Source organism: Mastigoproctus giganteus, chromosome 12 (genome assembly GCF_048544385.1).
Source record: "Mastigoproctus giganteus isolate SK-2022 chromosome 12, ASM4854438v1, whole genome shotgun sequence".
NCBI classification, from domain to species: Eukaryota; Metazoa; Arthropoda; class Arachnida; order Uropygi; family Thelyphonidae; genus Mastigoproctus; species Mastigoproctus giganteus.
The window spans coordinates 130980175-130997265 of record NC_143586.1 but is presented as its reverse complement, the minus strand read 5'-3'; the positions used below and the strand labels follow the sequence as shown (position 1 = coordinate 130997265).

At 38.2% G+C, this 17091-nt stretch overlaps 1 protein-coding gene across 5 annotated transcripts in view; it reads right to left on the bottom strand.

The window, feature by feature from the left end:
- The window catches only part of LOC150077431 (uncharacterized), a 284193-nt gene that overhangs the window by 236637 nt on the left and 30465 nt on the right, over positions 1–17091 (bottom strand). Inside the window, exon 2 of one of the 5 annotated variants that reach the window (XM_090386304.1) lies at positions 14652–14933. The exons of the other annotated variants lie outside the window; for them this stretch is intronic. The gene's annotated coding sequence lies outside the window, so the exon portion shown is untranslated. The remainder of the gene's footprint in view (positions 1–14651; positions 14934–17091) is intronic. 5 annotated transcript variants of the gene reach the window in all.

The window sequence follows — 17091 nt, the reverse complement described above, 5'->3', positions numbered from 1 at the left end:
AGATGTGTATGGGAACTCAATAAATCTTTTCAAAAGTGCCGAATATAAAATTTAATGAAAATAATCTATTCATATGCATAGTATGCACATGTGCAAATGCAGCCAAAAATTAAGGATGACAATAAATTCTACTTAGAGTCTAGAACATTTTATATATATATATAAGCTGAGAATGGGCAATCCTATTTCATGACAAATATCTTTAAGAAAAAGACTGAGAAAGAAATGAACAGTCCTACTACTAAATCGAATACATGACTGTGATACCTTGAAGATAAATCAAATATAATAAATAAATAAATAAATTTTCTGTTTATACTTCGGGATGACCAAACAGTCAGAGAGGTTTACAAGATAGATAGAATACAAGAAACAGCACCGTATTCAGTAGTCACGGGCTTGAACCCCGGTCACTCAAGGCACGTGTACTTATGCACCTGAGCGCCTGACCACTAGGCTACGGCAAGGTTATGAAATCACTAACTCTGTTTCCCAAACTGTGAGGCATGATCCCTAGGGGGGGGTTGCATCTTAAAGGGGAGGAGGATACAGCTAGATATGGTTGAAAATTGTAACGTATAAAAAATGATCTTCATTTATAGTAAAATTAGGGTTAAATCTAAGATATGCTATTAACATTTGCTTCATTAACCAAATCATAAGATTCCTTTCCCACTCACATGCTTTGTATTATGTTTTGTTTCTATTTTTATCAGTGTTCGCAGATGTAGTCATCGTAAAAAAATCTACGGTTAAGGAAATTTTATTTGATGTCTGTTAATTAGTTAATTGTATTTACATTTCTTACTATAGGATTCCAAATTTGATATTTTTTTGTTTATTTCCAATAAAATATTAGCCATTAAAGTTATTGGGATATTTATTTATTGCACAAAATCTTAAACTCAATGTAATGTAATCGTGTCAGTGAAATTATTCTTGCAGGAATGGAATCCTTTATCCCACATTTCACTTTAAAATCTCGTCCTTTATCTAAACCATGGTTTTCCAATAAATGTGCTAAGGCTGTTCAAGAGAAGAATGTTGCATGTCGTAATTGGCTTGTTTCTAATTCTTCAGTTTCATTTTCTGCCTACACCAAAGCTCGCAACAATTGTAAAGCAGTAATTAATCAGTCCAAACTAGATTTCGAACAGGCATAGATTAGAAAATTTGCTTCTTGCTCTAATGGTAGCCAAGCATTCTGGTCTCTTGCCAAAGCTATTAACAGCAACTTTTCCTATCTCTGCTCCCACCTCTGTCCAAACCAGATGGTTCTGTTGCCACTTCAGCCAAAGATAAAGCTGACCTGCTAGCATCCCATTTTCCCTCCAACTCGTGTATTAATGCTCTTGGTAAAACACCTCTCACCATTCCCAACATGCTCCATTCAATACCTCCTGTAGTCTTCTGTCAAAAGGATGTCAGAAGGATTTTGACGAATCTTGATGGTAAGAAAGCTCCAGGACCCGATGGTATTTCTCCACTTATTCTCAGAACCTGTGCTCCTGAACTTACTCCTGTTCTTTGCTGCCTTTTTTTCACTTTCTTATTCCAAAGGTGTTTTTCCTTCTGCTTGGAAATTTGCTCATATCCAGCCAGTTCCTAAAAAAGGGTGAGAAGTCCCTCCCATCCAATTATCGTCCCATTGCAATTACTTCTACTCTTTCTAAAGTAATGGAGAAATCAATTAACCGCCAACTCTTAAACTACTTAGAAACCTACCGTCTGATCAACGATCGCCAGTATGGATTCCGTCAGTGTCGATCCATTGGTGATATTCTGGCTTATGTTACTCATTTATGGACTAATTCAATGGAAAAGTTCAGTGAAACACAAGCAGTTGCTATTAACATCTCAAAGGCTTTTGATCGTGTTTGACATAAAGGTCTTCTAAACAAGCTTCCATCTTATGGTTTGCCAACTGTTTTTTGTAACTGTTTATCCAGTTTTCTCTCTGATCGCTCACTGAGGGTGATGGTAGATGGCTCTCTGTCTTCTAACTTCTCCACTAATGCTGGTATCCCACAAGGTTCAGTTCTTTCCCCCACTCTTTTCCTTTTGTATATTAATGACCTTCTTCCATTGACTGGAAATCCTATCCATATTTTAGCCGATGATAGCACATTGCATTCCACTTTTCATTTTGAGAAACCTTGCCCTGTTCAATCAGCTTAAACTTCTCGAAAATCTGCTACCAATTCCTTAAATGCCGATCTCCAGTGGGGCAAAGACAACTTAGTTGATTTCAATCCTTCTAAAACTCAGTCTTGTCTTATATCTCGCAAAAAGGATTCTTCTGCTCCTATACTTATCTTTGGTGACACTCCGATTTCTAGGCAAAACGATATATCTCTTTTGGGGATTACTCTGACTTCTAATCTCTCTTGGCACAAGCACATTACAAATATTGCTTCCTTCCTCTGAATCTAAAAAACTTGGTTTTCTCTTTCGTTCTCAGCGTTACTTTTCTTCCAAAAAGCTGTTCACTATGTACAAATCGCAAATCCGCCCTACCATGGAATATTGTCCCTACATCTGGGGTGGTGTTCCCCAACACCTCTAGCTTCTAGATTCCATTCAGAAGAGGGCAATTCAGTTAATTAATGATTCATCTCTAACAGAGCCTCTCCACTCGCTGTCTCATAGGCGTACTGTTTCTGCTGCATGCCTTTTCTACAGATACTTCCATTGGCACTGTTCTTCTGAATTGGCCTCTATTAATTCCCGCTCTCGCTTTCAAAACAGTCCAAACACGTGCCGCCGCCAGCCAACAACCATTTACTGTCCAACTTCAAACTCACAGAACTAACTTTTGATCTTGCTCGTTTATTCATTGAACTGCCATTTTCTGGAACAACCTTCCTTCATACGTATTCCCTGAAAATTACAGTCTACAGCAGTTCAAATCCAATGTCAACACAAATATCTTCTTTCGTCTTCTCAACCTCCAACCCAAGCACGGTACTAAGTACTATAGGTTCTAAAACCTCTCGTGTTTGGGGTTCACATAAAAAAAAAAATATATATATATATATATTAATTTCATTCATGGAGGAAGGGATAGGGTCACACAACATTTAGCATTTTAGGGGGGTTGCAGTAGCACAAAGTTTGAGAACCCCTGACTCAACTGGCTGTTTTTAAAAATAATTTCTAAATTACTGGAAAAAAATTGTTATTAAAAATCTGTGTACCTGTCTGATTCTCTAGATCACGATTAAATAAGTCGGCCTGTTCAGGCCCTATTAAGCACAACGAACGGGAAAAGGTAAATACTATGATTTTTTAGTGTTTCTCACCAACCATTGAAGTAAAAACGAAAGACGGAAAACCAAATTCTTAAAATTTTAATATTTACAATAAATTTATTTACAAACAAAACAAAATACCATATTACTGATGATAGTAATTTTAAAATAAGACAACTGTGATATACAGTAAATATACAAATACCGAATTTAAAATACAATAAAATATACTAGGTTAAAAGCGCTAAAATACTAACTGAAGCTTTCAAAGGCTTCAGTTAGTATTTTAGCAGTGTACTTCTCAACAGTGTACTTCTATTCTGCGGTGCATGATTAAATACCAGCAGGTTCACGGTGCGTCTCACGTAAACGTATACTGTTCCCGTCGGAACCGGAAGTGGCTCGGGAGCGTTTCAGGCAAAAACGTTCATCCCCTCCAAGGATTACCGCCTCAAAGAGGGGATGTATGCGTGTGCCCCTATCTCTATTTATATTATTCTCAATAGAACTAATTCATAAGCTCTCGAGCCACTTGCGGTCCCAAAATCTATGCGCCCAATCGGTGATGACAATTGGCTTACGAATTAGTTCTATTGAGAATAATATAAATAGAGATAGGGGCACACGCATACATCCCCTCTTTGAGGCGGTAATCCTTGGAGGGGATGAACGTTTTTGCTTGAAACGCTCCCGAGCCACTTCCGGTTCCGACGGGAACAGTATACGTTTACGTGAGACGCACCGTGAACCTGCTGGTATTTAATCATGCACCGCAGAATAGAAGTACACTGTTGAGAAGTACACTGCTAAAATACTAACTGAAGCCTTTGAAAGCTTCAGTTAGTATTTTAGCGCTTTTAACCTAGTATATTTTATTGTATTTTAAATTCGGTATTTGTATATTTGCTGTATATCACAGTTGTCTTATTTTAAAATTACTATCATCAGTAATATGGTATTTTGTTTTGTTTGTAAATAAATTTATTGTAAATATTAAAATTTTAAGAATTTGGTTTTCCGTCTTTCGTTTTTACTTCAATGGTTGGTGAGAAACACTAAAAAATCATAGTATGAATATACCCAACCCCAGAGGCCTATTTGAAGAGGGAAAAGGTAAAGCATGGTCTGATAAATGACCACAAGAAAGAAACCTTCATCAACCTGTATGGAGTTATGGCTTGTCTCTCAACAAGAAAGGTAGCATTTAATAATTTCTGAAAGGTGATGCTGTTTTGGCTCATATTTCTAAACTGCCAACCATGAGCTATATGAATAAAACTTTTACAGGCCATAAGTTTAGAGATTGAAAACATGACACCATTTACTGACAGTCTGGTACACACAGTAATAGTGATAGTAATCATGGCATGCGATGCAAGAAAGCAAGCTTATGAGCTTATGTAGCAACAGCAAAAAAAAAAAAAAAAAAAATCACACAACCATTCCCTCTAAATGTTTGTCCAGTTCCTCCTTAAATTTATTTAACCTATCAACTTTCACAAAGACAGATGGAACTTTGTTATGGCAATTAATCACCTGCTGGCTAAAGAAAAAATTTTGCTCATCTATTCTACAGCTGTCTTTCCTGAATTTGAATTTATGCCCCCTTAGGTTCGTAATTTGAACAAGTGGAACAATCCCATCAGAACTAAGCATTCTCAACCCATTCAAGCTTATTCACCTAAATCAGATTCACTCATAGGTGCCTAGTCTCCAACTGTTGAAATTTGCAGAACTTTCTTGGTAAGAGGATCCCTTCATTCCCCTCACCAATCTTGTTGCCCTTCTCTGTACATGCTCAAGAAATCTACATCCTTCCTAAAATGAGGCCTCCATACTGTACGCAGTAATCAAGGCGTGGTCTGACCATTGCCTTATACAGAGGGACAATCACCTTCTTCTCAGGCGCCTCCGGAGCCAGGTGGGAAGGAGCAGCAGTGAGTAGCACACGCTTCTTGATTAGACCAGGGTTCGAGCCCGTCACCACCAAACACGGAGGATACGGAAAGTTCAGTAATGACCACTGCATATTCAAGGAGTAATATGGCCTTAGTTGCTAATGCTCCTAAAAAAATATATATATATATAACAAATATATAACCTCCTTTTCCCTGCTACCAAATATCCTGTATATCACTGACAAAACCTCATGACCTGCTCTGGCAGCCTGTCTGCATTGCTCAGAAAACTTCATATCTGACTGCACAATTACTCGCATGTCTTTTTCATTTTCTACCACCTTAAGTGTAGTACCACACAGTTGGTACGTTCCTCTGGGGTTACTTCTACTCATATGCTGTACTTTGCATTTGTCAATGTTAAACTTCATTTGCCACTTCTCAGCCCATCAGCCCAAATTTTCTAGATTCTGTTGAAGTAGCACACTGCCATTACTGTCATTAACAACCCTGCCAACCTTTGTATCATCTGCAAACTTCAATACTAAGCCTGATATATCTTCATCAATATCATTGATAAATATACAAAACAACAGTGGACCCAACACCGAACCGTGTGGAACTCCACTAATAACATTAGTCCATGAAGAGCAGCACTCTCTGTCTTCTCCCACTCAATGATCCTTTTATCCACTGTAGCAACTTAATACCATTTTGCTCCAATCTGTACAGTAGTCTTCCATGCGCAACGGTGTCAAAAGCTTTCCTGAAATCCAAGTATATGATATCAAAATTATTTTTTGCATCCAGTTCCTTTGTAACCACATCATAATATCCAATCAAATTTGTCAGACAAGACTTTCTCTTAACAAACCCATGCTGTGTCTGAATTATTGCTGCAGTCTTGTCTAGATGATCCTGCAATGCATCTTTAACAAGTGACTCCATTATTTTACCCAGAACAGATGTTAAACTAACTGGTCTGTAATTACTCATGTCACCCTTCGATCCCCCTTTCTGAATTGGGGATACATTTGCACATCTCCAGTCCATGGGGATCTGTTCTGAGTCCAAGGATGCTCTCATAATTATGGCTAAGGGTTTGCTCACTTCCTTTGCCGTCGCCTTTAATATAACTGGATAGATCCCATCCACCCCAGGTGCCTTTCTTATGTTTAACTTCAACAATTTCTCTTCCACTTTGTCTCAGTTATTACAAAATCATTAAACAACCTGCCACAATTTGATAACCTTCTGGCATTTTCAATCCTTAATATTTCCTCATGTCTGAATGCAGATGAAAAATACTCATTCAGTTTGTTTGCTATCCGAGCAGGATCACCAACAGTCAAACCACTGATATCAAACACGATATACATCGATATCAATACACGAATGATCCCTGCTGATAACCAGATCAAGAGTATTACCCTCTCTGGTTGCCTCTCGAATATGAAGTTAAAATCCCTCATAATAAGACATTCGGATTTACTAGCCCACTCTATTTCTCTGTACAATTGCTCATTGTACTCATTTGAGTCATTAGGCCTATAACACACTCCTACTCTTATTTTCACTTTCACACCAAACTGACTCAACAGTGCACTGTCCACCAACATCAATTGGATGCACTTCCTTAGATTTTGTGTTTCTTAACTAACAGCATAACCCCTCCTCCCTTCCTATCCTGTCCATCCTTTCTATACACATTGTACTCCCCAAATTCCAATTCCGCATTCCTAATATCTCTGTGACACCACATCTCCGATATCCCAACAATATCCACCTTTGATGTCTTGACCAACACTTCAAATTCATCAAATTTATTTACTATACTTCTAGCATTGGTATACATACACCTATTCTTATTCTTAGTTACCCTAACCATCCCATATACCCACCTGTTTCACGATGACTGCCATCAGTCCCTTAAACCCCCAGCACCCTTCACTCCAGGCAGCTGCTTATTCTAATAGAAGCAGTGCAAGAATCACTTTCACCTCTGCCTGCGGCTACTTTTAACCTTTTAGTCTGTGAATCCCCCCCCCCAAGCTAGCAGTTTTTCGATCCACCTAACACTGCCTCGATAGCATCAGCAAATATTCTTGCACCCTTTCTATTTAAGTGCATCCCATCCCTGTAGAAGCAGTCTCTCCTGTTAACAAGCACAGACCATGCTGAAAAAAATTCTACCCCATGGGCCTTGCATATTCCCTTCAGGGCCGAATTGATTTACAAAGCTCTCATCATGCACTCCCTCATATCGTGTCTGGGCAGAATTGAAGAGACTTTCAAATTTAACCTTAACTCATGACTTTTTTGCAACAGTGACCTGTACTTTTTAAGTAAATCTGCAGATCTCCTACTCTTAATGTCATTGGTTCCAACGTGTACAACAATATCACCCTTTTTGCCCTTAAAAGATGATATATGCATCACAACATCATCAATTTTTGCTCCTGGCAGACATACCCTGGTCCTATTCCATCTATCCTTTTAACACAATATATTACCAATCTCTCTGACAATAGAGTTACCAACAATAACTAGTTTCTTTGGGACCAGCACATTCTGGAGATTGCCGCTGTGTTGCCTGATGCACAGGAGTGAGCTCTGGCATTGAGTTGTGCAGCTGAGAGCTTGACAGGCCCCTCATATTAATTTCTTTGAGGGCATCTACCCTACACCTCAAGCTCCAATAGACACCCAATTAAACATAAAACTTACAACTTGCATAGAAGAAAGTGGATCAGCTTCAAGAGCCCAAATTTTGCGAAGGGGGATCCAGATCTTGGAAGCTATTACATATTAATTGCTATATTTAAAACCAAAGTAATGGGCCATGCAAGCTTGCTAGAATGGGTATACAGTAAACCCCCGCTATTTGCGGTTTCGCGATCGCTGATTTAATATAAAATGAAACCTTAAAAAAAAAAAAAAAAAAAAAAAAAAAAATGTGAATTTTAAAGCACCGTGAATATTTTTCACCATAAAAAAACATGGGCGTGGCTAAAATTATCTTTTCCGGTCAAAACAGTGCTCAGTGGGGGGGGGTGACAAAATTGCGAGCGTGGATGTTTCTCGCTAATCCTTGTTCAGTATGTGTTATGCGCTTGTCATGGAAGGTTTCGTCATTTGCTTTTAATTTATATGCTTATAAATTGAATAAATTTATAATTTTTAAATTGATATGCTTACAAATGCTTTAAAGCTACCGTTTTGCAGTGTAAAACAGACTTTTTCGAGTGTGTTAACGAAGGAAACTGACTTTATTGTGGACAAGTTCTTTCTAACCCGTACAAAAATATGGCTACGAATAACAAGGGAAATGTGAAAAGATCAAAGAAGGTGATGACATTAGCGAGTAAAATTGAGTTATTAGACAAAATTTCTAATGGTGAAAGTGTCTCCTCAGTGGCAAAACATTATAAAATCAATGAGTCTACGGTACGATCAATCAAGAAATCGAAAGAAAAAATCCGCCGTAGTCCGTGAAAACGTGCTAATTGCTTCAAAATTTTGCTCTGTAACTCGTGATGTTAAATTAGAAAACATGGAAAAAGCTTTAAATCTGTGGATAGAAGACCAAACTCAAAATAAAATTCCGTTAAGTTCACTCATCATTTGTGAAAAGGCACCCAATTCTCCTTTATCAACTCCTTTATCAACACTTTAGCGAAACTGGTGATAGCACTGGCAGGATACGTTTTTTTGCTAGCAAAGGCGCTGGTTTGAAATTTCTAATAAATATTACATTTAATATTAAATCGTTTCTTATTTTCATTTTGATGCCATATGCTTGCATTTCACTATGTACTGTCTATGTACGTCCTTTGTCAACCAGATTGACAAAATCAGTACCAGATTTTCTCGTCTACAGTGGATCTCAAAGCAGCAGCTGCTACACGACCAACATCCTGTCATTGTTAAAAGGTTCATCACCAACACCGTCTACCCCGCCATTCTCTATGGTGCAGAAATATGGGCCTCCGCTGCACATACAAACCTCAAGCGGGTGTACACCGCCGAATGCTGGTTACTGAAATGGGCCAAAAACAAGCTTCGGCTACCTCCCGCTACCACAACCACCATGATGGCACAAGCACTCGACATCCCAAGGATGAAGTTCCTGATCGTAGAAAAGAGGCTGGTCTTCACAGCCAAACTCATCACAGGCCAGATATCATCTCCAAATATTTGGAACGCTTGCTCTTTGAGGATTCCACAGCCAAGCCTAAGGTTGGTACCAGCACTCGTGGCTCACCACAACAGGCTTGTACTCACTGAGAGATTTCTTCCCAAGCAGATGCTCGCCGCCCTCAACCGTGTGGACACCGACATTGACAGCATAATAAGTAAGAAGAAGGACAGACACAACTTTATCAAAGCCCTTGAACCCTGATATATTGTAAAGTTGTATTTATTTCTATATTTGTGTCTAACTCTGTGTTTTTATGCTGTATTTGTATTTCTTTTGCATTCATGATCGGTATTTTGTACCCTTTTTATATGTGTTCGCTTTATTTTGTAGCCTTATGTATTTGTACGCCGTACTTATCTTATCTATATGTGAACCCCTGGCGCTCGTCGCCGTGATGGGATATTGTGCTGTAACTCTACTTCACAATAAAGATTTATTTATTTATATTATGAAGGTACATATAATACATACATAGACAAAATTTTAGACTAGTTTTTCTTATATATTTCATACTTTGGAACGGAACCCCTTTATTACTATGGGAGCCATAACTCAGTATTTGCGTTTTCTGTATTTGCGACATTTCTCAGGAACGTAATCCCAGCAAATAGAGGGGGTTTACTGTATTTTTATTGAAATTAAACCTTGCTTGTTATGTGCATTCTTTCTTTTATTTCCAGCAGTTGATTAGAGGTGAGCCCTGTTTTGGATCCGTCCCAATATTGCACTTTTTTTTTTTTACTTCATTCCAGTAGCATGCAATAAAACTAAACAATGTACCTAACTGACTTGGCAGTTTGCTTGCTATCTGTACTTGTTGAACACTTACAAAAGTGAGCCTACATGTGGCAATAAACCACTCTAGCCTCCTCCTGTGTAATTTTAACCAAATTTGGGAAATCTCGGTGAAAACCAACAAGTGAGATATCTTTCTTGAACTTTTCTAGAATCCCAGGGTAATGAAAGGTCTGTCTGTCTGTTCAGAAAGTATCCAGGTTATGCTCATTGTTTAAGCTTGAGAAACACAGTGCACCTGGCAAAGCATAATGTTAATCATAACTTTAAAAGAGTTGTTTATTTTGCAGACTAATTCCATTAAGAGATAACCCGATTAGCCACAGAGGAGTCAATCCCTCTCTTACTTTCCTGGACAGTCTGATCACTCAGAGGACTGGTGCATCTGGCCCCAAGAACTAGCAGAGGTTTTGGAACATGATGGAATAATAATCTAAAAGCATAACATGTTTAGACATGTCTCATCCTCACCTACATGCAGTAAACTGTTCAATTGTCTATACCAGTCTGTTACTGTGAAAAGATGCATTTTCAGATCTTATCATACAAAGGGCACTAGGAAAGTTTTGCAATATAGCTTTGTTTATTTAATTTTTTCAAAGTAATTTCCTCTACATTCAATACACCTCTCCATCCTCCGAAACCAATCTTTAAACCAGTTCTGCCAAGTTTCACTAGGGAGTAAAGCACACTCGTTGTCCCAAGCCCGTAGAAGGTCCTCATCACTGGAAAACCGCCTCCCTTTTAGCTTCATTTTCATATGCGGGAACAGTGCAAAGTCGCAGGGAGCAAGGTCTGGACTGTAGGGAGGGTGCTCGAGAAGTTTCAGTCCTGTCGTGGTCAAATATTCGGTGCAGGCTTTGGCGCGGTGAGCTGCAGCATTATCGTGATGGAGGTACCAGGTGTCCATTCTTGACTTTGGCCACAGGTTCTTCATAGATCCAATGACTTTAGGCAGGCATTGTTCAGTATACCACTTAGCTGTGACTGTCTTCTGCGTGTTCCACAATTCCACTCGATTTGAAAAATACAGCTATCATTTTCTTCTTTACAGATCGGGATTTTCTGACAATTACGGGTGTGTCGTCATCATCAAAGACCCAAACTTTGTTTGGAGTCTTGGTCGGCAGATCGTAATAGTACAGCCAAGTCTCGTCACCTGTCACGATGTTGTTCACATACCGAGATTGTCCCTTATCAAACTTTTTTAACATCTCCCGGCACCAAGTCACACGTCGTGTCATCTGCTCTTCAGTCAGTTGATGCGGCACCCATAGAGAACAAAGTTTCTTCACGTGTAAATGATCTTGCAGAATCGAACGAATTGCTGGTGCATTTAGGCCCAACGTATCCTCTATCTGTTGGTAGATCACTCGCCTGTTTTCGTCAAGCATTTTCCTCACAGCAGTAACGTTTTCCTCCGTAACTGACGTTCGTGGCCTTCCCGGCCTCTCAGAATCCTCCAGAGTGAAATTTCCCCTTTGGAATTCTCTATACCACCTGAATATCGTTGTACGATGTGGACAATCATCATCTAGTGCAAGAGTCATTTCTTCTAAGCACTGGTCTATGGTTAAACCACGCACGAAATTATACCGCAAAACTGTCCTTATCTCATTTCGTGACCACGATGCCATCGCAAGCACTTTACACTCTCACTACTAATGAATAACTGAGCCCATCGACTTGGCGCGGCGGCTACTATGCACGTATGAACATGTCTCAACATGCAGCAACAAGCAGCTTCCTGTGATTCATTGTTGCGTAATATTGCAAAACTTTGCTAGTACCCTTTGTATTTCAAAATGCTACAAACAACGTGTTAAATTTTGCTTTTAAAATTGAAAAACTGCAAATGAAATACGGGGACTCTGCAATGGGCTGTATTCCACTGTTATTAACCTCTGATTAACAGAAGCAATATTTGTTGTGTTTATGGCAGGAGAGATTCATAGTCAGGATAATATACTATCTTGTCCAGAAATCTGAGTGTAATTGAAGATAATCACAGGAGATATATTTCTTGTGAGAAATAACATGGTACTGAGTTTAGATTAATTGAAGTTAACTAAATTTCTACGTTTCGCTGAATAATTACTTATAAATTGGCATTTAATTAATAAGTACTGGATTTTGAAAGGTTGACCTGTTTTTGTGCATAGCGAAGTTTTTAAAATAAGATGGAATATAATATGTTATCATGAGAAAAATTATGAATAGATTTCCAGTCATTGGAAGAATGGCATTAACAAAAAAAGAAAAAGAAGTGAACCCTGAAGAATGACAGCATTAGATAAGAAGTAAGAAGACAGAGTTATCTACTATTACCTGCAGTAAGTGATCAGAGACAAAAACTGGCTACCAAAGTGCAAGGTACACCATAATATGGAAAACTGTCTAAATTTTTATGCCAAACATGATCAAAATCCTGGAAATGCCAAGAGCAACTGCTTGACATTTCCAGGCTTTTGGTCATGTTTCACCATGAAGTTTTCCACTGGATTTAAAGATGAGTAACATACTTTGATTGAATCTATATTGCCAATTGTTGATCAGATGGAAGGTTTAAAAGTAATAAAAGAGTTGGTGTTGGATTTCTCCATTACTTTGGAAAGAGAACAGTGGGATGATAATTGGAGGAGAGAGATCTGTCACCCTTTTTTAGGAATGGGCTTGATATCTACAAATTTCTAGGAAAAATGGCAGTGGAAGAAGGAAAAACAGCAGTGGAATGGGGGGAAGGGAGAACAGAAAATATCAGCAAGCTCTGGAGAATATGCTTGCTTTCTTGCATCACAATCCGGAGACTGCTTGGATTCAAGACTGTTCGGGAGACATTGAATAGAATTTGCAATAAGGTGGAAGAAGTTTTCCCAATATAATGATTAGTTTTTCTCATTATTAAAAGTAGATTATTGGAGCTCATGAGTGTTTTTGCTATTAAAAAAACCATATTACGATTTCTTTGTACGTTTTTAAGGTTAGGTTTCCTAATCTAACCTTACTTAAAGGGATGGTTAGGATAAAAGGAAAAGGTTTCTTTATTTTTCGTTATATTTCATAACCTGACCTTAAATGTTAGGTTAGGAAATAATAGGAAAGGGTTTCCTTACCTAACTTTAAAGGTTAGGTTATGAAATAATAGGAAAATGTTTCCATATATTTCCTAACCAAAACTTAAAGATTAGGTTAGGAAATAATAGGTAAAGAAAGAAAGATTCTTTATATATATACGTATCATAACGTCAATGAATCACTTAATGCTATGATGTTATTGTCTGTCACACCTACATGCCAATCAATATATTGTTCTTGGCTTCTACTGCCAATACTATCTGTTTAACGAGATTGCAGGGAGACACTCTGGTAGTGGCAAACTAGTTTGCCATGGTTCTCGTGTTGGCATTCTTTACCTTTACCAAAATGTTTTCTGGATACACTGGCATACTCTTGTTATATAAAGACATACAAAAATTTCTTGATTTGTAAATAAGCATTAGAGTTAATGGCTAAGGGTAGCATCTTGCTGGTGAGCAATAAAGCAGGAGATAGTGCAGTCTCAAGAATTGGGAAATTATTTTGGAGAAAATAATTTGTGTAACAAAAAAAAATTAAATTCTGTATAATTTTTCTGGTTTCATAATTTTAATTTTCAGTAAACTTGTAAAAAGAACAGTTACATGTCTAGTTTTATTGTGCTATGATAGTATTTATTTGTGTTTTAGTATTAATAATGGTAAGGACAATAATAAAATATTTTATCAAATCATGACTATCTGTATCTGCAAGCTCATTATTATTATTATTTATAACAAGCTTTACAATCAGATGATCAGTCTTGTATGAACAAGAATTCACATAATCAATGCTAATAATAATGGTATATACATCGAGTGGCCATATTACAATTTTGCAATCGCTCCAAATTGATATAAGGAAGCAAGCTTATATACAGTTTCAGACATATATATATATATATATATATAAAAAAAAAAACTTCATTTGCCTCACCCCATCCACTGATTTGTCTAATCCATTTTTGCATTTATTCAAACTACCACTTCCACAACATCAGACTGAAGTTTATTTATTATTGAAATTTGCTCTCTGCTGAAGACAATCTGTCCTGCAACTATCCTTTTTCAATTTAAATTTATGCCCCTTGTGGATATCATCTGAGAATAATATAATATAAACAAAGAGGTGTACATACACATGCATAATTTGAAATCTGCATGTTTAATGGTTTTATAAACTTGAAATGAAGTGACTAATATATTCATGTTCATATTTTCTGTTTATAGATTTTTTCCCCAGCAAAATTAATGAAAGTTCTCCTTCGATAAAAAACACATTTCTAAATTTTAAAATTTTTCATAAAAAAACTCCCACATTTAACGGGTACTGCAATCCATTAGCAAAAGGTTCAAGTATTGGTATACTCCAAACAAATTTAAAAAAAAAAAAAAAAAAAGAACTTTTTCCATAAATAAAAAAGTTGGGCACCTGTCGAGTTCCATGCAACTGTTTGTGTCACAACTGGTGGCGCAACCAGTGCTGGGTTAAAACCATCCTCTGTGGAATATTCAGGTATTGAATGATATCCCTCACAATGCAAATGCTGAAACTTGATGTTGAAGCAATTTGGGATATTTCCTCAGCTGTCTCATCAGGGGTTTAGGCTCGCGACCTTGGAGTCAGTCAAGGCCAAAGCAATATAGCCGCTCTGACGTCATCAAGGCTTGTGCTGCTTATCGAGAGCATATGCTTCCTTAGCTGAAGGATTTCCTACATGTGTAGACACAGGTAATGTTAGTTGCAAATATATTAGTTGTGTGTGCAAGATTTCTTAAATTTAGATATTTTGTTTAATTATATTTTAAACAAACTATGACTGACTCACTATTCCTCAGTCCAAACTGTAAAGGTAACTACAGGAACAGAACTAAGGTTGCTGAATTCATTGATCCAAAAGATGTAAAACTTGCAAGAAAACTGTGTCATGCCAACTTAGCAGAGGTGGTGGCTCACCGTTGGAAATAATAATCCTCTGTTAACAGTTAATTAGTGATCAAAAACCTGAAAACATTTTTTTTTATCCTCCTAAATATAGACTAACTTTTACAGCAATTGTCTCAAGAGAATTTTCAGTTTTTGCAGAGTAACTGAGCGAGAGAACCTGTCAGGCAACACACCACCTTTTATTATTATTGGTGTGGTAGGTTACCTGACAGGTGACCTGCCACAAAGTTTCAAATTAGGTGTTTGTATATACGAGGGTGGTTCAATAAAGAATCACCCTCACTTACTTCCACATATCACAGAGTCATATGATATTTTGTGTGTAGCATCATACATATCTTTGTACTAAAGGCGTAAAATTTCAGCCCTGTGTCTTAATTTTTGTTTTTCTCTTACAGAGCCGAACATGTGATGAAGTAGCATCATGGACAAAGCTGAAGCCAAAGCTGTAATCCGGTATCTGTTCCTAAAGAAATCCATGAGGAGATGACTGCTGTATATAATGCTGTATAAGGTTGAAGCCCCATCCTATGGCATTGTGAAGTATTGGCATAGACAGTTTAGGTGTGGTCAGACTTCAGTAGAATCTGAGCCCATTCCAGGTTGTCCCCATTCAGCCACTGATGACAGCACAATCAGAAAAGTGGAGTCGTTAATCATGGAAGGTCGCCGGATATCTGTGCGTGAATTGTCCCAGGAGGTGAAGATTAGTGTGGGCTCTGTTGAAACAGTCCTTCACAACCAACTCCATTTACGGAAATTGAGTGCAAGATGGATTCCTCAATTATTGACTGGTTTCCAGAAGGCTGATCGACAACAGAAATCACAAGTGTTGTTAGCACTGCGGAAAAAAAATGAGGAAGACTTTTTCTCTCTTCTAATAACTCAAGAAGAAAGTTGGATATGCCATTTCGACCCTGAAAGTAAAAAGCAGTCCATGGAATGGCGACATCATGGTTCCCCATCCCCCCAAGAAGGCAAGGGTCCAAGTGTCAGCAGGAAAGGTTTTGCTGACAGTGTTTTAGGATGAGAAAGGCATAATAATGACTGATTACCTGCTGAAAGGTAGAACAAATGCAGGTGCCTATTATGCCAACTTACTCACAAAATTAAAGGAGAAAATCAAAACATGTAGGCATGGCATGCTGTCCTAAGGTGTAAGAATGCTTCAAGACAATGCCCCAGTTCACACTTTTGAAATTGCAACAACACAAGCGGCCACTTGTGGGTATGAAATATTGCCCCATCCAGCCTACTCATGCGATCTTGCACCATCGGACTTCTTGTTTCCTTCCCTCAAATCATTTCTTCAGGGGACCCACTTCTCTGACAATGAGACACTCATTTCTGCAATGACCAAACTCACCACTTCTACAAAAATGGTATTCGTAGCCTCATCCATTGATGAGAAAAAGTGTAAATCTGCACGGATGACTTTTTTTTTTTTTTTTTTTTGATTTGATAGTTGTTGGCGCATCGGCTTCTGTGGCCATATTGCACCTCCCAAGGTTTTTTGCAGTACTTTGATCCAAGCCCGAGGCGGGAATCGAACCCGCGACCTTTGGGTTGCCGGGCAGGTACTTTACCCACTTGGCTAGCCCGGTCGGCACACGGATGACTACGCAGAGAAGGACTAAAACCTGATGACGAGACACTCATTTCTGCAAAAGAGTCATGGTTCAAAGACCAAACTCACCACTTCTACAAAAACGTGTAAATCTGCACGGTGGCTATGTAGAGGACTAAAACCTGTGCCAAGAAGCAACAGGCTAGCACCTCTGCAGCTAGGTCAGGGCGATTCTGTATTGAGCCACCCTCATAGTTTCAGATTACTTGACAAGTGACCTGCCACAAAGTTTCAAATTAAGTGTTTGTACACAGTTTCGGATTACTTGCTTTTACTCTTACACTAGTTCAACCCCAG